This window comes from Mesoplodon bidens (genome assembly GCF_964165515.1).
Source record: "Mesoplodon bidens genome assembly, chromosome: 5".
NCBI lineage: Eukaryota > Metazoa > Chordata > Mammalia > Artiodactyla > Ziphiidae > Mesoplodon > Mesoplodon bidens.
The window spans coordinates 128,450,788-128,473,725 of record NC_138161.1 but is presented as its reverse complement, the minus strand read 5'-3'; the positions used below and the strand labels follow the sequence as shown (position 1 = coordinate 128,473,725).

The 22,938-nt window shown below is 39.0% G+C and overlaps 1 protein-coding gene across 19 annotated transcripts in view; it reads left to right on the top strand.

Moving 5' to 3' along the window:
• MBNL1 (muscleblind like splicing regulator 1) overlaps positions 1 to 22,938 on the top strand; it is a 177,758-nt gene that overhangs the window by 113,146 nt on the left and 41,674 nt on the right. The gene's annotated exons all lie outside the window — the stretch shown is intronic.

The following is a 22,938-nucleotide window of genomic DNA, read 5'->3' as shown; positions in this document are numbered from 1 at the left end:
GACCTTCTTCCCACATTTCCATTTCTTCTTCCAGATCCTCATACCTGTAAACCTTCCTTCTTTTGACCTTGTCATTTGCATTTGAAAACTTCGTTCACACAACTTGCCTGAAAATCACATGGGGAACCAAAATGCTTCTTCAAGCTCCAGAAGACTTTGGGGAGGAAAGCTGACCATATTTGGGGGCTTAATTTTGCATGCTTCCTTACCCTCGGTGCATCTAGCTCCTGCCTGCCATGGTTTTGTGTGTGCAGCGTTCTGCTAAACATATGCCAGGCATTATCGCAGTGCTACTTCCTATACCGAAGACCTTAGCATAATTCAAGATGAAAAACAGAGTACACATCAGAGATGAAAAATCAGATTTGATCAGCGAAGCGCTGACAATCCTAACTGGTAGCAGAAGTAACATACAATCGCCTCAGTCATGCCGTATCGGTGTGTCTGTCCTCTTCCCTCCCCAGCTCATAGGGAAGCCCATTTTAAACATTCTTTTTTTTTTTTTTTTTTTTTTGCTGTACTCGGGCCTCTCACTGCTGTGGCCTCTCCCGTTGCGGAGCACAGGCTCTGGATGCGCAGGCTCAGCGGCCATGGCTCACGGGCCCAGCCGCTCCGTGGCACGTGGGATCCTCCCGGACCGGGGCACGAACCCGTGTCCCCTGCATCGGCAGGCGGACTCCCAACCACTGCACCACCAGGGAAGTCCTTAAACGTTCTTATGAATGCTTTCCAATTCTACTCTGGGGGGAAAGGCTGAGGTTTCAAGGAATTGCTAATAAAGTATTGGCACTCCCTTAGCTTCTATCATCTGAATGTATTGCAGAGTTTTTAAGAGTTTCTTCTACTGAGCATGGGTTACAGGTACAGGGAACATCACTGAGTCTTGTCATTTTTGGAAAAAGAAATTTACATTATGGAGAGGCAGTTGAGATTTATAACTAGCAAGTACTGGCATAAAGACTTCTTTTTCTTCATATAATGCAATATAAACAGAAATATCAACAAGAGGGCCCTAAAGATGGGCCTTTTTTTTTTTTTTTTTTTTTTAGTACTTGGGTAATATTGTATCCATGTTAATACGTAGTCCACTTCTTATTGCTATATAATGCTTCTATTAAAAACTTCAGAGCATCTTTCTGGGAACTAAAATTGATATGAGACCCATTGCAGTGGTGGTAATGGGAACAGAGTTCAACAAATTGAGCCTTTTGTACATATTTACATTTCATGTGCCATTTCAAAACTCAAACAATGAATGGAATGCTTTTGAAAATCGACATACTTCTCCTACTTCTGCCTCTCTGAATAAACAACTGCCCCAGAATTTCTGCATTGGTTAAGTAGCGACAAGAAGTACAAAACATTCAAAGTGTTAATCTTTAATTTTTGAATAATATATGTCTTCTTTAGCATTTCTTCTTCACTAATCCCTTTCTATTTTGGTCACAATTATGTAATAGCCTTAACTGGGTGAGCCATAATCTCAGGGTGGGAAAGATACACATGCAGAAAAAGCATACGTTATAAAAGTAGCCATTCAGAATATTTCAGTACTCTGCCAGGACCGTCACATTCTTTTGAAAGGTAGCTACGCTCATTTTTTGCAGTAATGTAAGGGAAACTTCATAAAAGATGTAAAAATATTCCTGAGAATTCATCTGAGTAGAAAATCCCAAAGCCCCTTTTTTTCTGTTTTTAACAGGAAACATGCCTGTGCAGATGGTCTGTTGAATTTTCCGGCATGTTAATGCAGTATATAATTTATTGCCTTAGATCCTAAGTTTCTAGAGTGGTTCTGTCCTATCTCTTTGAGGTACCTCCTAAAAGGGGTCCACATCTCTTGCCTAGATGCCATAGGAGGGTAACAGAACTCCTACACATCAACATCCCCATCCTTCCCACCTAACACTTACTGGTCTGTCTCCCTGTCTTATGTCATCCCTCCCTCAAATCCCTTCTCCATGTGTGCCTGTAGAGCTCTGAGATCCTAGAAAGTGGCAACATTGCCTTCCCACTAGAATTCACATAGAAGGGGCTCATGGCCATTGCATGGCATGGCTTTTAAATCTGTTATGTAGGTTAGAATCACAAATTATCTTGCGGCTAGAATGTATCCTAGAGGATTTTTTGATATCCAAAACTGATCCCAGGTTCCAGAGTGCTTTTTTTTGTTTGTTTCCCCTTCCCTTACTTTTTTTTATTAAAGTATAGTTGATTTACAATGTTTCAGGTGTATAGCAAAGTGATTCAGTTATATATATTCTTTTTCAGATTATTTTCCATTATAGGTTATTACAAGATACTGAGTATAGTTCCCTGTGCTACACAGTAGTTCCTTGTGTTTTTCTATTTTATATACAGTAGATAGGTGTATCTGTTAATCCCAAGTTCCTAAATTATCCCTCCCCCCTTCCCCCTTTGGTAACCGTAAGTTTGTTTTCTATCTCTGTGAGTCTATTGCTGCTTTGTAAATAAGTTCATTTTATCATTTTTTTTAGATTCCACATATAAGTGATGTCATATGATATTTGTCTTTTTCTGAGTTACTTCACTTAGCATGATAATCTCTAGGTCCATCCGTGTTGCTCACATGGCATTGTTTCATTCATTTTTATGGCTGAGTAGTAGTCCATTGTGTATGTATGCTTGTGTATATATATATCCTATATATATACACCACATCTTCTTTACCATTCATCTGTCGATGGACATTTATGTTGTACCCCAGTGTTCAGAGCAGCGCTACTTAGAATAACCAAGACATGGAAGCAATCCAGAGTACTTTTAATGGGCATGATAATTCCAGCCCTTTCACTTTCTGAGATTTAACCACCACAAAATGGCAGCAATGAGCCCGAAGTCTCTGGAACCCTAGTGAACTAGTAGGTAAGAAAGCCACTGACTTACCTTATCTAGAGAATGAATGGGAGGGTGGAGCATGAATCCTGTCAGGGCTGAGAGAATGTCCTTCGACCATTTTAGTCCAACTTTATTCATACTTCATCTTGAGGATGTTTCTCATGAAGTCAGCTTCCACTCATGTCTCCTACATCTGACTCTCTTTACTAATTGGAGTTACATTTTATCTTTCTTTTTCTATCCTGTATCATCCAGCATAATGATAAGCTAATAGACACCCAATATGTATTTATTAATAGATAGATGTAAAAAATAAGTTATTAGCAAAATTGTGGGTACAGTTTCCTCTTTCCTATGTATGTGCAGTAGTTGGCTAAGTGAATTTGAATATTATATATAGTTCACCAGTTCTTTGTAGAAATTGTTTTCTCAAAAGAGTCATTTCTCAGTCCTCATGGATATTATCACTTTTAGTAGGAGGTACGAAAGTATTTAAAATAATTTTTTTCTAAGAATTTCACTGAAAATGGTGTCTAATTTATAGAGCTTTTCTAACAGTTATTGAGAGTAACCAATTTAGTATGAATCTATTTTTATCACTGACATTCAGTTCATCCTACATGGTTTTCCAGGATGAACCTACAGCTTTTAAAAATAAGATTATCAGCTAGATTTTCTTCACAATTTTCTCCCAAGTGAGAACCACTGAGACCTTTGTAGTGGCAACACAAATACTTTGGAGCAAAATTGAGTTTTTTCTCAAAGGGTGACATAGACAACTTTGTTTATGATTTGCAAAATGTCATATCAATTTGTGTGAAATCCATAGTATAACTAAATGCGTACTGTGGTGACAGCTATGAGAAGTATGTCTGACTGCACTCATATACCATGAAAAGAGTCCTCTGGAGATCGTTCTTTTTTCATTGCTACATTTTAAACACTGACTATTTGAATTTCAACTTGATATTGTCTTAGTTCTAAACATAGTCTGCCAAATTTGTTTATACGGTACATATGAATCAGGCAGATGAGTCTCTGTCGCTTTAATTGTTCTGTGACTTTGTGCAAATTATTTAATTTCCCAGGATCGCTGATCCGCACCAGGTCATGGGGGTGGAGATTGCAGTACTCCCATCATAGAACTGTGGGGAGGATTACGTGAGATCTATTCTTTCCTTTATTCCACACTCTGTGACTCACTCCAAGCTCTGGGAAACAAGCCCTGCCTTCATGGATCTTACGTCCCTAATGCAGCCTGTCAGTCAGTAAGGAAACACATAAATAAGCAACATAAATAAGTAATTGCAGGTATGACCAGTGCTGTGAAGAGAATAAACAGAAGTGGTGTCAGGTGGAGCCTGGCTCTAGGAGGACTTCAGTTGAGTTGATTATGTCCACTGCTCTATCTGGAAGAGCACGAACAATACATGGTAACGTTTTTTCCCCTCATCATCCATGGTTAATTTCCTTACCTTGTATTAAACTGTTCATAATTCTTTAAAAAAGATATGGATAAGTAGTTTTTATTTTGTGAGAAATGTTTTTATTTTTATAAATCTAAGACTGCAAAGCAAGCATCTTATTTCTTCAGGGTTAATAGAGTGACTAGGTACATTTCCATGTCTTCTTAGGGTAATATAAGTTATTTTGAACTCAAATATCAAATAATTGTCCTGATTATCATTTAAGTCTAGTTTCTCTTCTCTGCCATTTTGGTATGTAATACATTTCACAGAGGACATTTGTGTGCTGGCTTGACATGCTAACCCACTTAAACATTTTAGTGCAACTGTTTTGTCTTATATTGTTAGGAACAATATAAGCAGAAAGCCATTCCACTTGAATTGAATGAGCGCAGTCTTTCTACATCCTTATGACTTGGGCCATTCTCACTCTGCAGTGTCTTCCTGAAATTCAAGTTGGTCTCAGCAAAGGCATTCAATGGATGGGTTTTCTTTGCTTATATTTAGATTTCTTAACCAGGTATTTAGTTACTTCCACTTACTTCGCCTTAACTCTCTGAATTTACCTCTCCTGAACGAAGCCCTCATTCCAGCCAGGTTAGTTTATCTCTTGTCCTTTGAACAGCCTGAAGTTCCCACCTGTGTGGTGTTACTTGCTGCCGTTTTACCTAGTAGAACCTCCTGGCTTTTTGGATTCCTGAGAAGCCAGATGCGCTATAGAGGACATAATCCTCAGACTTAGTATCAGACCTCGATTTTAGATTTAAACTTTATTTGCTACTTCTGTGATCTTGGGCAAGTCATTAAACCTCTGTGGGCCTTAATTTCCCCATCAGCCTAATGGAGTTAATGCCAGTTACTCATATGGTCATTGTGAGGTTGATTGAAAATGCTCCAGGGCTTCCCTGGTGGCGCAGTGGTTGAGGGTCCGCCTGCCGATGTAGGGGACGTGGGTTCGTGCCCCGGTTTGGGAAGATCCCACGTGCCGCGGAGCGGCTGGGCCCGTGAGCCATGGCCGCTGAGCCTGCACGTCCGGAGCCTGTGCCCCGCAACGGGAGAGGCCACAACAGTGAGAGGCCCGCGTACCGCAAAAAAAAAAAAAAAAAAAGAAAAGAGAAAGAAAATGCTTCAGAAAGTGCTCATCCCCTGTCTTTTTTTCCTCTGCACTTGGTCCCCCTTGGTGTCACAGGATACTTCATAGTATTGATTATCTATTTTCTAAAATTTACCCTATGTTATGATTTATGGTCTGCCTCACTCTGTTTTTTCTTTTCTTTTTCGATAGGTAATCAGATAAAAGAAAGATGTAGGTTAAAATTCTCAAAAGAAAGTTTGGGGATTACCCATTTATTTTAATGAACTGTCTGTTTGTGTGAGCAAAGTGTTTTATTTATGAAAAGTGAGGTATAAGAAATGGCCTGTGGTGAATTCACAGATGTTTTTACATAGTGGACCCATAGACATATAGTAAAGAAAAACGCAGGGGGTATAGCATATTTTTGAGTATATTACTGGAAAAAACAAAAGGAGAAATGACAGAAAGCAAATCCACAACAAGTGAGTTGGCAGGACTCTATGTGTACTGTTAAAAATGGACGATGTCATCTGAAAGTTCCCCCACTTCAGAAAATCTGGGAGATAAATAAGAACATTGGTATTCTGAGGACTGCTGAGACTCAAATGATAACATGTTTTAAGTGTAAATAATAAGGCGATTGATAATTTGTAAACTTTTACTTGAATCTATTTAAAGTATTTCTTGGTCCTTACATGGTTCTCCATTTAATCTTTCCCTAAAATAAACTCCTTGACTAATACATTGTAAATCTTTTCTTGCTGTGTGTTACATGTGCTCTGGTAATCTCACAGATGCACTCCTGTGGAGCCTGGGGCATCTGCCCCCTGCCCCACATAAGCCAGTATGCTTTAGCAAAACCCTGGCAGTTTATAACATGGAATACTGGTTTTAGAAGGAGTTGCTTTTTGTTTGCATAATCAGTCCATTTGATTATCAACCACTTTTCTTGCTATTCTAACAAGAACTATTACAACACGAAAAAAAACCAAAACATTTTTGGTTTAATTTTATTGGTATATCCCTTGAGCAATGCCTCAGAATTTTTGCCAAGCTACCTACCATATTGACACTTCTAAGTAACATTTTCTAATCTGAGTAATCCAGATTACAGCTATTATTTACTATTTTCTGATTTGACTGTAGTGTGGAGGCCAGTTTTTATCTTGGTATTAAGGAAACAGTGAAACATAGAATAACAGACTAATGATTGAACCAGAAATTTGTTAAGTAGCAAGAAATTGGAAAATGATCAAGCTTAATGTGGCAGATAATCAATTAAGTACATTTTCAAAACATTAGTAGGTTTTGAAAAAGCCCTGTTCTAGTTGTGTTTTAGAAGTTAGATATACAGTTAATATATGAGTGTATATTACATGTCTAGCATACATGTATTATATGTATATTATTCAATATACATTCTGCTTTATAAGACTATTTATTTGCTCATTCAATGAGTTAATACCTATTATGAGCCTGGCACTATTCCAGATGTTCTTATTTTGGGAATACAGCTGGAAAATAAACAGTCGTGGTTTTCAAGCCTCATTCCTGGTCTAGTGAAAGAAATAGGCAACTGCCAAGCAATTATGATAAAGTGTAATGAATGCTCTGGAACCAACTAACAGAGCATTAAACAAAGGCTTGAAGTTTAAAGAAAACTTCCTGGAGGTGGCAACATTTAACTGGAGACTGACTGGAAATTAGCCAGGCCAAACAAAAAAGATGGGGGGAAGGCGAAGTATTTGAAGAACTGGATCTACGTGGACAAAGTAATGTCTTGTACACGGGATTGAATGTAGTTTAGTTTAGTATGGCTGGGGAGAGAGAGAGAAAGGAAAAGGGAGAGAGAATGAGCATGTGAGTGTGCATTAGAATAGGGGTGGAGTGGGAGATTGTGAAAAAGATGGGATAATGATGTGGAGAATGGTCAGGTCTGTGTTAGCTCTTGCCTGGACTATTAAAATAATTACTTAATTGGTCTCTCCTCCCCAGGCTGTCAGCCATGTCAGGCCCCCTTGTGCTCCTGTCTGATGAATTCACGAAACAACAGCTTTGCTGTTGTCATCCCTGGTTCCCTTCAGTGGCTCTCCCTGGCCTAACAGAAGAAAGTAGACAGTCTTTAACTCAGTTTTTAAAACTGTCCCCAAGCTAGACTCAGCATACTTTGCAAACTTTATTTCCCACTACTCTTATTACAGATTTATTACTTGTCACTGATGCTTCAAAGTATATTATTTCCTCTACCTGGATATCTTTTCTAACTGCTCACGTATAAAGTCTACCTCTTCTTCAAAGCTATGATCTGATTTTTCTAAGTGGAATGTCTTTTCGACCTTATGACCCTTTTTGTCTTTTGTCCCTATATTCTAGCTGTTTATGTGCATGCCTTATTCCCCTTTGCAGACTACGTGTCCGATTCATCTTGTGTCTCCGCGGCCCTGCAGCGCTCAGCGCATGAGTAGTCTCACCAAGCAGATAAATGGTGGATAAATGTATAAATAAGTTATTCTAGAAGATATTAAGACTTGGCGTAAAGCATATTTAAGGCAAGACCACCTATTTTATTTTACTTGTTGGCCTCATCCTTTCGTTTCCTATCTGCTAGCTTGTTTTTTGGGTAGATGAGGAGACAATGAATCGTTGTTCCATTCTGCTTTCTCTTTTGCCTGCGTGTGTGCCCAAGATGACATGCCCAAGGGAACAAAAGGCAGTGGCTCTTTTTGTGCCCGCCCTTGCCCTGAGTGCCCTTTCTCCCACTGTCTAGGAAAGGAGCTGTGAGGAGACCGTTTAGAAACAAAAGTATCAATTAACTGACAGATAACATTAGTGGTTATCTTGAAGTCACTGGCAAACACTGGGTTTAAAAGAACTATGGAAAGGGCTGTGATTGATGTGTAAATGAGAATGTGCATTAGTATATAGAGACTAACCAATGGTCCTCAGAGTAGCAGTCATTAGAATTGTCTGAGTGCTTTCCTGGGACCCAGCCAAAATCAATTAAAGCAGAATTTCTAGGGATGGAGGCTGGGTATAGGAATTTTTAATTTATAATGTACAGCAGTGATTAAGGACCATTGGCTTAAACCTTACAGTGGCGTCTCAGTGGTGTGATAGCTGGGACCCCAGAAATGCCCTCCTGTCCCCTAAATTGCTTATTCATTCTACAAACATTAACTAAAAATACTTAGGTTGCTAAGTTAGAGTTTGTCCTGTTTTTAACAAGTTCTTAATCTCGAGGGATAGACAGACTTGTAAAAATTACCTGTAATACAGTTTGACTGGTGCTGAATTCACCACTGTGAGTTTATCCTACCTGCCAAGAAAGTAAAGAGGAGGAAGGGAGGGAAAGGGAAAGAGGAAATGTCCAAGGAAAGTGACACTTGAAAAGGGTCACCTCTCATCATCAGATTTAACCTAGGAAAATGATTCCTCTTTATTATCAACCCCTTTTAAAATACAGATGCCCAGTTTCCTTATGGTCAGAGAAATGAGCATTAGTCGACGCGGCCTTTGGGCACTGGGAAAGCTTTCTCACAGCCACTCAGGAGTTGCGTTACTTGGCTACAGTTTCACAAATGAAGGCACGGTTTGGGCTAGGAGGTGAGCACCTGTATGATGCCACAAAGCTAGTGGCTGAAAGAGCTGTAGTGAAGCCAGGGCTCCCCGGCCCCTGGAGAAGTGTTTTTTCCCCTGGACTGGAAATTTGCCATCCTTGGCCACTAGAGGCTTAGTGGGAGTTGGTTCATTAAAAGAGATTCTAACTTGACCGTGAACTGAAGGACTCTGTCAAAACAGGGGCTGAAGGAAAAGGAGAAGGAACGCTTTCAAGCGTGACCAGAGACGTGGGACTGTGTGACAGGAAGCAGGGGTTGCAGGGTTCCAGGGATGTGAAGAATGTGCTAGGAGAGTGAGAGGGACCCAGGGCTCTCCGTCCCCTGAGTACCAGAGCGTAATCAAGGGCAGTTATTCATGCTCCCACCTAAAAGTCACTCCATCCCTAGGATGGTATCCTTACCTCCAGTTTTATAGAAGAGGAAGTTGACGTTGAGCGAGGTTGAGTAATTAACCCAGTCTCACTGCTAATAAATATCAAAGTTAGCACTGGAACAAACAACTCTTGTGATTCCAGTGCATGGGTCGTCACCATTGAGCTGGGGCTCTATTGCTTTTTTTTTTTTTTTTTGCGGTACGTGGGCCTCTCACCGTTGTGGCCTCTCCCGTTGCGGAGCACAGGCTCCGGACGCGCAGGCTCAGTGGCCATGGCTCACGGGCCCAGCCGCTCCGCGGCATGTGGGATCTTCCCGGACCGGGACATGAACCCGTGTCCCCTGCATCGGCAGGCGGACTCTCAACCACTGCGCCACCAGGGAAGCCCTCTATTGCTTTTTTAATGTCAAGTCCTGGGACAGTTCCTGGGTGAAGATCACCAAGACCTGTAGAGGAGAAGGTTACACGCTCAAGGCACAGAGAAATCCAGCAAGTGGCCATGTTGCTTATTTGGGTCGGAGTACAAAGTTGTGGTTGGATGATGGTAGTAAGAAGTTACCAGAAAATGGAGCAAATGGGAGGAGACTAGGGGAGAAGGAAAATACAATTGAATTGAGAGAAAATGAGGCCATAGTGTGTGAGTTGACAGAGGTCTGGGTGAAGATGCACAAGGAATGTTTTTGAGAACTACTTTATTGGACAGAATTTTTTTTAATATAATTTATTTTTTAATGGAAGTAGAGTTGATTTATAATGTGTTAATTCTTTTTTTTCTTTTTTGTGTCTGAAGGTTTTTTTATTGTAAGTTTATTTATTTTTTAACTTTTTATATTGGAGTATAGGTGATTAACAATGTGTTAGTTTCAGGTGTACAGCATAGTGATTCAGTTATACATGTATCTATTCTTTTTCAAATTCTTTTCCCATTTAGGTTGTTACATAATAGCGAACAGAGTTCCCTGTGCTATATAGTAGGTCCTTGTTGGTTATCTATTTTATTTATTTTAAATTTTAAAAATAAATTTATTTATTAATTTATTTGGCTGTGTTGGATCTTCGTTGCTGCACGCGGGCTTTCTCTAGTTGCGGCGAGCGGGGGCTAATCTTCATTGCGGTGTGCGGGCTTCTCATTGTGGTGGCTTCTCTTGTCAAGGAGCACAGGCTCTAGGTGCACAGGCTTCAGTAGTTGTGGCTCACAGGCTCAGTAGTTGTGGCGCACAGGCTTAGTTGCTCCATGGCATGTGGGATCTTCCCGGACCAGGGCTCGAACCCATGTCCCCTGCATTGGCAGGCGGATTCTTAACCACTGCGCCACCAGGGGAGCCTAATCTATTTTAAATATAGCAGTGTGTACATGTCAATCCCAAACTCCCAATCTTTCCCTCCCCCCCCCACCCTTCCCCCGGTAACCATAAGTTTGTCCTTTAAGTCTGTGAGTCTGTTTCTGTTTTGTAAATAAGTTCATTTGTATCATTTTTTTTTTTTTTTAGCTTCCACATATAAGTGATGTCATACTATATTTCTCTTTCTCTGGACAGAATGTTTTGTATTCTGAAATAAAGTCAGGACTCACTCACTTGGCAAATGTTTATTAGGCTTATTGGCCTGGGCTGCACTGTGGGCACAAGGTTGAGGCACAGCCTCCTTCTGGAGGCCATCAGCATGGGAGGAAGACAAGGCATTAGTGCGCAGTAAAGCCCTGTGGCCCTGCTGGGAGGAAGGCATGTGCAGAGTGCCAAGGAACATGAAACAACTATGTCTACTAACAGCCACCTGCTTTAGCCAGAGGTAGAGAGTGTAAAATTCACAGATACGTTGCTTTACTCACTTAATACACCCAAGCCCTGTGTTGAGCAGATCTGGGCTTTCAGCCTAAATGTTTCTGATTGTGATAGCAGGAGAAAAACACCATGTGACAGCCGCCTGTGCTTTTCCCTCTTACGTTCGCATTCTGACTTATTATAAAAGTGTTGCCATGGCTGAGGTTCCTGTGAGGCCCAACATCTCCATACTTTTCATCTTAAATAAGCACTTGAGAATATCTCCGCAGCTTCTGATTGCTGTTTAGAACAGAACACCTTGTAATGATTAAGCTTTTCAAATGCCTCTGCTTAAGTCACGACTTCAGTACCCTTCTGCCTTAAGAGACTCATCATATAGATGTTTTGAAAGAATTCCATAGTTCATAGGCATCTCTTTTTATTTATTTGTTTATTGTTAAAGTGGATCATTTTCCAGAAAGCTATTCAAGGATAGCAGAAATATATGAACTCTTTCTCAAAATTTCCTGTTTTATTCCCAGAGATGAAATTTTCAAGTAACTTCTGTTGACGGTTACTCCTTTAGATGTTTGGGAACCTGCCTGAGAAAGCCAGTGGAAGTCTCTGGGGGTGGGGGTGGGGGCAGAGGAGGAGACAGGCTCAGATAACCTGTGTTGTGATGCTTTTTTTTTTTTACTTCAAGAGATTGTTTTTCACCCTACCGCCTATGCTGCTGCAGTCAGCATCCAATAGAGACGTGTTCTGGGCCCGGGAGCCAATTGTCTTTCTCCTCGCTGCAGCCTGAAGTCTGAGAGAGAGAGAGCTGATGACTGTGCACAATTTTAGCAAATTGTCATGGGGATGGGGGGAGGGGAGCGCTTTCCCTACGGGGGCAGTGCCAGCGGCATTGAGCACATTTTGTTCAAGTACAGAGTTGATCTGCCTGAAGGAGACAGTGGTCAGCAGTAGTGCGGACCTCTGTGGCCTCACCTTTGCCTTGTGCTCCGTCATTGTTTACGTGAAGCAGTAGTGTTTAATGGCTGGACTTGAGGCAGAATCTGTGAGGTCAGGAAGCTAGGGACAATGTGTGTCTTCAGTTAGGGAATCTCAGAGGTTTACGGAGGACTTGGAATGAAAAATTGGGGAAAAGGAAGGGTCTTTGTCATTTGGCAAAGTCAGTGATGTCTCTAAAAGATTGGAGAGCAGTGTAATTTAATAATTTCTATGTAAAACTGATAGCCAAAATTTTGGACATCTGTTATAGTTTAGAAAACTATTTAAGCACCAATCATATGCATAATATACACTATCCCATCTAGTGGGTTTTGATGGGAGGTTTACAAGGGAAATCTTGAAATGGGACTTTGAAAACATTGCATAATATTATACTTAAAGGTTTATCATAACCAATAATAAATGTTATTTTAGAGATGTAAAAATAGGGTTTACTTTCGTATGTTTGTAGGCATGTGTAGGATCTAGAAGGTATAAATATAGCAAATGCTTCATATAACTAAAAAGCAATGGTGTTATTATTCTTGAGCTGACGTCATCAAAATGTTTTACCTCTTTGATTTCCGTTACTTTCTTTTTGTTGCTGAATGAAAGTCTTGCCCCTTAAAGCCTCTCTATATTGTCTAATTTTGTTTTTTATTTTTATTTTTTATTTTTTTGCGGTATGCGGGCCTCTCACTGCTGTGGCCTCTCCCGTTGTGGAGCACAGGCTCCGGACGCTCAGGCTCAGCGGCCATGGCTCATGGGCCCAGCCGCTCTGCGGCATGTGGGATCTTCCCGGACCAGAGCACGAACCCGTGTCCCCTGCATCGGCAGGTGGACTCTCAACCACTGCACCACCAGGGAAGCCCTATTTTTAATATATGTAATGTATTCTCTTTTTCTGTATAAAATCACCTTTTCTTTACTTGTGATCTATCTAAATCACAGAGGCCAGGTCAGTGGAATCCATAGATAATCCAAGAACCTCTTGACTCACTAGGGCTCTTGTTGAAATGGATAATGTGAAGCAGAAATTTAACTTTATGGTGTTCAATTCTTTTCTTTTCTGCTGTTGATCCTATAGTACAGGTCCTGCTGAGGGGGGAAAAAAAAGAATGACAGAGAAACTGGAAGTTATGAGAGAATCTAATTTTTTTCATTACACTTTGGAAATACTATGTGGATTAATCTCCTCCAAAATTAGTTGCTTATATTGTGAAACATCTTTTCCTTTGCAGAACTCAAGGGGGTTGAAGCATCTGTTTGGTTCTGACCTATTCTGGATAAAGTCTTCTGTGTTTAGTGTGAGCCATGATTAGAAAAGCACGCACATGTAACGATGATCAAGTGATAGTGTAATGGTTACCATTACCTCTAGTGTAATGGTGAAGAGAACCAACTTCGTAGTTGGGCTGTCTGGGTTCAGTTACGTGTCCTTGGGTGAGGACCCCTTTCCTTCTCCTTTGGAGAGGTATTTAAAGATGGAGAGCTTTTGCTTTATCAATGCACTAAGAGCTAGAATAGTTCTATAAAGAACTGCTTAAACAAGTCTTCCAAGAGATTGTTAAGGAAAAAATTATGTACTTTTGACTTAAGAAGTTTACCTCCTTTTTACCTTCAGGAAAGCCCTAGAAATATAATATAGACAGTCATGCTGTAATCCACCTAATAATGGTATGATGATGAATTGGGTACTATCTGTAAAACATTTTGTATTTCTCAATTGAAAGGCATGCGCTACAAATAGAGCTCTAAATTTTATTATGTAAATGTTAGGGCTTTTAATTATTAGCCAAGATTGAAGACTGTCTGATTTGGATACCATAAAACTTCAGAAGTGTTTCTGCTCCAAACAGTTTAGAAGTCTGACAGTTGCTGTACCGAAAAAATAATGAAGCAATTTAAAAAAATAATAGAAACATAGTGATCTGGCATTTCCAATTTTATGATGCTATAAAAAAGCAGCCAACAAATGTTGGACTGTTTAATGATACTGGCACCTACCAAATGTCACTGGGCTTTCACAAGGTCATGGAGACTCTGGTTTGGCTTAGGGATGCTGGCCAGACCCATCTTTGGAGCCCAGGAAGACTGGAATAGAGGGAGACCATAGGTGCCAGCTAAACCCTTTATAGCACTTCATAGATGGCTACACACTTTTGTGGGATTCTGTGGCATAGAGGAGGCCAGGAGTAGAAGGAAAAAGTGAGACCATTTCTTCTTACAGCATCCCATCAAAAGCAACTCTAAATATAAGATCCCTGTGGGCCCTCTCTGAGGAGGCTAAGATTTCTTCAGATGACTATCAGCTAAAATTGTGTGCTGATATAACTGTTGCTGTCACAGTTGTATGTATATCTGATCTCTCACAGACAAAAGCTGCTGGAGAAAGGAGTGGTATTTTTGTAACAAGAATGTGTGTGTGATTTGTTGCCTTTTTCCCTTTCTCCACCTCCTCAGCAGCAGCTAACCCGACTCTCATGCATTACGTAATACTTATCTAGACGTGTAGAGTTTCAGTTATGCCATTTTCAAGATGATTAATGGGAGTTGTGCAATTAAAGCTCCTAAGTTCTCTGGGAAAAAAGTCATAGTATCCCGATGTTTGAGTTAGAGTGCGTTGATATTGCGTCAGCATTGAGGATATTTTGGAGTCTTGTAAATGTCACTGTTGGTTTTCATGCCCAAGAATCATCGTCATCAAACTTAGGAATGTTCTATAAAATAGTGCCTAGAACATTTGAATACTGGAGAGGCCTCTTTAAATAGCTAGAAAAGTCTAACCAAGAATCGCTTCCCTAAAATCAGATTAGACTTGGATGCGATAAAGTTTAATGCCCATGAAACAGTGTCTGTTACATTCTTTTATATCCTTTCAGGCCATGGTAAAATTACAAATTTAAACTCAATAGATTGTGTGTATGGATGTGTATGTGTGTTAGTACGTTTCTTTCTTTTGCTGGCAGTCTCAGTAGTTGTTAAGCCACAGTTTATATGTAAAGATGAACTTTTTATGGGATCAGGAAAAGGAAAAAAATCAAAATTTGCATTGTATTGCATTTCATTTGAAAACACTTCAGATCTGTAGTAAAATAAAATAAAGAAATAGGGAATACTTCAGTGAAAATACATTTATACATTTCTGCTTCTTTTTTCTCTTACCGATAGGAGAAAATTCTCCCAGGTCTTACGTTGACCTGAGTTCCAAGCATTTGTCCTTATGTTGATTGGATGAAGAAATAGAAATTTACACCTAGAAAGTTAAGCTTTAAATATTGATTAATGTTGCTATATTTACTTCATGTTAAGTTTAGGAGACTAGAGATTAATTGCCCAGCAAAATAAGAGGAGAAATGACTCCTTTCTCCATGTTCTATGGGGATGCTAAGCATTTGTTCCTGGCGTTACCTGAAAGTCCAATGAGGAAATTAAAACAGAAATTGTGTTTGTTTTAAAGAGTATTTTCTAGCCTTTTTAGATGGTAAAACTCTGAAATAAGTACAAGGGTGCACTTATAATCTGGCTTAAAGAATCATAATATTTGAGAATAAAAAATGAATAGGGACTTCCCTGGTGGTCCGGTTGTCAAGAACCCACCTTCCAATGCAGGGAACGTGGGTTCAACCTCAGGTTGGGGAACTAAGACCCCACATGCCACAGGGCAACTAAGCCCGCATGCTGCAGCTAGAGAGCCTGCCTGCCACAATAAAGACCCAACGTAGCCAAATTAAAACAAATAAACAAATGTAGCTCAAATTTAAAAAAAAAAGAAAAATTCCTGTTAATATGTCAATACTACCTATTTACTATGTAGTATACCATACTATTTAAAAATAGTATATAGATAGTTTTGACTTACTAACAATGTATGTACTACAGTTGACCCTTGAGCAACATGGGTTTGAACTGTGCGGGCCCACTTATATGCAGATTTTTTTCAATAAATATGCAACAATGCCACACTCTCTGAGGTTGCTTGAACTACAGATGTTGAACCTCCCATAACGAGGGCCGACCATATGATTATATTTGGATTTTCAACTGTGTGAGGGTTGGTGTCCCTAACAACCAACCCCCCATCCCCGCCCATCATCTCATTTGCGATCTACTATAGAATACTATTTGTAAGACAAAAAAACCCAAACAAACAATAACATCAAACCAGTGAAATCCCCCTGGAGACTTTCTAAGAAAAAAAATGAAGAGATCTGTTTTGACTACTTTAGGAATTTCTACTAAATGATAGTACGGCATCCCTTTAGGTTTTATTCTATAGGTTACTAAAAGTCCTCATGTATTTTCTCAAGTAAAGGATGAAATAAAAATTTTAGTCATATATCTTAAGTTTCTTAAACTTGCAACAAAAGCAACGTCTGAGTTTGTAGTGCATACACTGATCTTAGAAATAGGTATACAACTGGGGTGAACATATATGTGTGTGTATATGCATAATTACATACGTACACATGTATCCATTTACATATGACTAAAAACTACACTATGCAATGGGTCCCCCAGAATTCCAGTTGGCAGTCAGAAATCTTTATTTTTCTGGGTTCTCTGGCTACTTAATTTATCTTTCTCAATAGCTTCTTTTTCAAAGGAGGGGGTACTTGTCTAACTTCTGGTTTTCCTGAAAAGACTTTCTGTAGGGAAATCAAGAAAATGTTGCTTGCCCTTAAAAAAAGTCAGTTTCTTCAGTATTCTAGTTAACAAGTGAATGGAGCTATTGATATGATTTTGGAATTTAATTATTTAGTCTTTGATATACCACAGTCTTTGTTTTTATTTTAAATAAAATAATTGTATTTAAAACCAAAACAAACAAATACTGAACCTCACATATTCATACTTTGAAAGTTTTTGGAAGCTGCAGCTATTAGAATTCTGCAAAATTGGAAGGAATAACTGGTCAACCTCCCACTCCTTTACAGCCAGGTTTTATAGTACAAATCCGTTATCTTATGTTTGAGGAAATTCCCAGAATAAAGGGTCCTACCATTTAAATGTAAGAATGAAAATATTTAAAGCTACTTACAAAAAACTTTAGGTTAGCAGTTTTTAAATTATGTGTGCCCCTTTTACTGACTGTTTGTGTCCCCGTAAAATTTGTGTGTTGAAGTCCTGTCTTCCGTGTGTCTACATTTGGAGACGGGGCCTCTAAGGAAATAACTAAGGTTAAAGTAGTTAAGGTTAGGGTCCTGAATGTGGGGTCCTGATCTGACAGAATTGGTGTCTTTATAAGAGGCACCAGCGAGCGAGCGAGCTCTCTGCGTGCATACACCAAGGAAAGGCTATGTGAGGAAATAATGTGATTGTCTGCAAGCCAGGAAGAGAGCTCTTACTGGAAACCAAATTGTCCAGAACCTTAGTCTTGGACTTCTAACTTCCAGAAACGTGAGAAAATACGCTTATGTTGTTTAAACCACCCAGTCTATGGTATTTTGTTATGGCAGCCTGAGCAGACTAATACGGACTTCATTAAAGTCCATTAAGTATAAAGGAGTGGATAACTCTCAGCTGGAGATGGTTTTGCCTGCCCCGGACCCCCAGGGATGTTTTGGCAATATCAAGAAATAATAACTGACTGCAGGAGTGCTATCTGCATCTAGCAGGCCAGGCATGCTGCTAAACATCCTCCAATGGCAAGAACGGCCCCACGACAAAGACTTGGCCACCGAAATGGCAATGGCAAGATAGCCACCCAAATGTCGATAGTGCTGAGGTTGAGAAACCTTGAACTTCTTTTTAGGATGTGTGTGTTCTTTAAGCTGACAAGGGGCTTCCCTGGTGGCGCTGTGGTTAAGAATCACCCCGCCGGTACAGAGGACGCGGGTTCGATCCCTGGTCCGGGAAGATCCCACGTGCCGCGGAGCAACTAAGCCCGTGCACCACAACTACTGAGCCCACGTGCCTAGAGCCCGTGCTCCACAACAAGAGAAGCCACTGCAATGGGAAGCCCGCGCACCGCAACAAAGAGTAGCCCCTGCTTGCCGCAACTAGAGAAAGCCTGTGCGCAGCAACGAAGACCCAAAGCATCCAAAAAATAAATAAAATTTTTAAAATAAATAAATAAAATTAAAAAATTTAAAGCTGACACAAGTCCTTTATGGAAACAAGTAAATCATAAGGAGATATATACATTTAAGAGCTACAATATCCTGTGTGTTAGATGCAATTAATTTGTTTTCAATATTTGCAAAAGCCAATAAACTGTAATTCCTAGAGCTAATTAAACTTACATTCATTCCCTAAATGAAAACAAAACATTTGAGCGTATATGCATGTGTGTGCATATTTGTGTGTGTATAAAATATAATTTTTTCTTAATCACCTTTTAAACTGCCGTACACTTCCTACCACTAGATACTTATACTTTTCAAATAAATATTATATATGTAAATTTACTCACCCTTGCGTTAGAACTGATCATTTGAAAGCATGGCAGAACCATAAAAAAACATCATTTTGGAAAAGCGTGAAACAATATTTCTTGATTGCAAAGGGTTTCTTTCCCCCTTTGGCAAAATTTTTCTGAGATAGTTGTATTATCTTAGTGGGAAAAAAAAAACCCAAACCAACCCAAACCAGTAGCAATTTTCAATAGGAAGCTCCCAGCTTCCTTTGCCAGAGCTTCTGGCCAATATCTGAGCAGTGAATATCTTCAGAAAGTGCTTCAAAACATTTGCATATATCAGCTGTTCCAAAGGAAATATTAGTTTTAACAATTGAAATAAATGGTTGCAGTTTGAACAGTCTACCAGAAAACCAGTACCTCCAATGAAAGTTGGAAAAGACATATGAGTATTAGCTGGTGCCCCTATAATTTTTTGATTGCCCCTTTCTTTTCAGAGTCTGTGCAAATGTGACTCAGTAATTTTCATCCTACCACATAGTTACCATTGGCAACTTAATAAGGTGACTTTTTACATTCTGACCTCATAGGTCACTATATTCCTTTTATTTTAGATGGAAGAAGTGTAATTAAAAATGGGAAATTAGTGTTTCCAGTTTTCAAATATAATGTTGATTTTTTGTCTTATTAAGTTTGGCCAACTTCTAAGTAAGATGTTTTATTTTTGATTGTTAGCTAGCTCTTAAAGAAATATTAGAAATAGCAGAGAAATAGTTTCTTATGTCTCTAAATTGCCATCTCTAGTTTCATTCAGTTTTTATCTTTATTCTTCACTATATACATCACATACATATCATTTTTAGATATGTATTATATATGCTTGTACTATGTGTGTAATCACTTTAAAGCATACTTAATTACACTATAATGTTTAAAAATTAATCAGGCATTTATTTTGAGGCTCAACTAATCTAAATGTACATCTTCCCTTGTTAGAATCACACACTTTGTACCAATTTCAAAGGCTAATGAGAAAATCCTTCAATTCACAATTTAACAGTTTGTAACCTTAGAAATTGAGGATTTGATGACTTAATCTCTCATTAGCCTCAAATGGTCTACAAGGGGACATTTTTTACTTTTTCTGGACGGGTTACTTATATTTAAAGATGTAGAAAAATTATTAGAGAAAAATGGACTTATTCTGGATCAATATTTTATTGAACTTCCTCCGTTTCCTTAAAATATACAGTATATGCATTACAATGATGTCTTCGGAATCTGTGTTGTGTTAACTTACAAAAGGCCTCCTTGAATGGAGTCTAAGATATTTATGGTATAGGCGGTATAGTGTGGCCTGCTAGTCAGCTGGCCAGCTCACTGAAAATAAGATTTCGGTGCCATCAACAGAAGTAAACCGCAGAAGCGTAACATTGTGAGAAATGTATTAGAATGGCATTTTCCATTAGTGGATGTCGCAAATAGAAAATGATGATTAAGGGGAAAGCTTATGTTATTGATGGTTGACATGTACTGTCACTGAGTTTTGCTACTTGTATTATTTTTAGTACCTTTAACAGATAGGGTGCTAGGTTAAGCAACTGCTGCTTGTTATTAGCTTGAGAACTTAAGGAAAGAGAGATAAATTATTAATATTTATTGCCAGCCTGTTATACAAGGAGCCATGTATGAGGCTGGCCCACTATCTTGCTCAACTCTCATACATCACCAGTGAGGTCAATGGCATTGTTACTGTTTACGGGAAAGCTATGGCCACTCTGAGAAGTTAACTAACTTCCATAAGGTCACAGGGCAAGTAATTAACAAAGCTGTTGTTTGAACCAAGCTATGTTTGGTCAGATGTACAATTATATGGCAATAGGGGAGCTGCATGTAGCCATCAAAACTGAATAAAAACTTCTTCATGTTTTTGCATTAATCCTAGCAACCCAGTTTATTGTATCTTGGGGTGAAATCTCTGATGATGTAGAGTAGTCGCTCCTATACAAAAATCTGCATATGTGAGTACAAGATACTGATTGAATTTCTGTTTTTAGATTTTTAGAATGTATTGTCACTGTATAGATTTTAAAATACCAAGTACATTGAATCCCTTCACAAATCTTCCTCCCTAGTGAAACTTGCAGGCCTCATGTTACTTTTTCTCCTTTTATTGTGGCAGGCTTTATTTATTGTGTGTTCAAATTTCTGGCCTCTGAATAAAAGCATCATTAGGTTAGTACAACTCAGAGTCAAAATTTGGTATGAGATCTAGTTTTTATTCTGTTATCTTCATTGTCTCCAGATGGATTTACAGTCGAATTCATCTTTAAGCATTTAGTAAGAAGTGTTCATTCATTCATTCTGCAAGTGCTTATTGAGGTACAGTGCTGGGAACTCAGAGATGGATGAATGTGGAGAGGTACCAATGTCATATTTACCTGAACTCTCTAGAAGGGTTGCTACTGGTGGTTTTCCTCAGAGCTTAGGCAATTCTCTGGAAGAGGATGTTTATTCTAACTTGCTTTTGACCTTTTTATTTGTCAAACCACAATTATTCAGCAGCATAGTAAGCATTAAACACGTTTTGACCTTCCTAAGAAGCTAATTTTATCTAATATCAATTGCGGAGGCTACTCAGTTATTTTTTCCATACATGTCAATGAAAAATTCACGTGTCTTTGCAGAATTGTGTTTTGTAGTGTTTTCTGCTATATCAGAATAACCTGGAATACCATTAAAATGTAGATCCCCGGGCCCCAGACCTATTGCCACAAACTCTGTGGAAGAGGCTTGGTAGTCTGTATACTTTGCCACAAAATGTCCTCAGTTGATTCTTAGGAACATAGCTTTTTGAAAGTGAGGCTGCAATCCAGTCAAATCAAGCTAAACAAGGAAAGGTGGCCTATGTAGGAAGTGTAGTAGAATGGCATTTTTCCTGAGTAGATGTAGTAAAGGCAAAACGAAAACCAAAGGTCCGAGTTTCTGTTAAAAGTGTTGAGATGCGGGGATACAGAATATATGTTGGTTTGCACGTGGCTTCTCTCCTTCATTATTTCAATCCAGGCTGTGTTCCTAGGTAGGAAGCCCTGGTGGTTTGTGTTCAAGGGAGGCACTAGAATGAAGTGCCAGGAAGACCAGTGTTAGTGTTGACAAAGCAGGGTTCAGGGCCCAGGGCTGTCTCTGTGCTATTTATGGAACTCTAGAAACTGATCTGAGTCAATTGACAGTAACTGAATCCTCAGAGTGGATATAACCCTGCTTATCTGCACTTAAATAAATCCAATCTTAGTAAGAAATGTGATGTGGAGATACTGAGAAGCAGAATTTCTCTTAGAACCAAGTTGTTCTTTGTACTGAAAAAGCAGGTTTTCTTTAAAAGACCCCAACTGGATATCCCTGACATCAGACCATGTGTCATCCATGAGTTATTTATGTTGGCCAGTCACTCCCTGTGGTTTATCTTGTGACTCGAAGTGTTGTTTTTATGAAAGTTGTTTTGCATCCAGATGCTTTTATGCTAATACACTCACGATCTCAACAGATATCAAGCATGATGATTTCAGATGGAATAGGTCATAGATATGTAAATGTTACTTTACTTGTGAATGTATCAATAGCCATAACTAATAAATATTATAAAAATTACCTTCATGCCAATATTTTGTTTTTCTCTTATTGTGTATACAATTTAAAATGCTCTGGGAGTGGTTGGTAATAGCAGCTTCTGACCTTCCCCTGCTCCTTGGAGGGGGCCATGCAGTACCGAGGGTGTGACATAGACATTATCTTCTTTAATCTTAAAAATAAATTTCTTTTTTTGTAGGTTATATAGCAATTTTGAAATGAATGAAAACCCCGAGGCTTAAAGAAGTTAGTTTTTTATGCAATTCATGCAGCTGATGAGTGAGAGAGCTAGGCCTCTACCCCAGGCCCTGAGACCTGTAAGGTCCTTGCTATTGGCCACTGTTCTCTCCTGCCTCCTGACCTAAAATATTATTAGTGAAGCTTTATTACATAAAGCTTGTTCAAATAACAGGCAGTATCCTATGATATAAACTTATGAACTTATTCCTAAAAAGCTTCATCAAAACGAGCCAGAAATAAATCATTCAAATTAGAATTGTGACAGATTTTCTCACAAATATAAACATCAGTTTTCTGAGTCAATTTACAGTACTAGGTCAAATTATGGTAAATAGATTTTTCTTAGAAAAGTCAAAGAAAGCTCAAGAAGGTGGTTGATGGCTTCAATTAAATCTTTCTTTTACCCTCACAAACAGTTCTGATTAGATTTATTAGTGAAAGAAGTTGTCAAGGTGGTAATTCATGAGATAAGTTACTATCAATATGACTTGACAATACTATATTGAAATAATATGGGTCAATCCCTGACAATATTGCATAATACAGACTTTAATATATATATTTTGATGA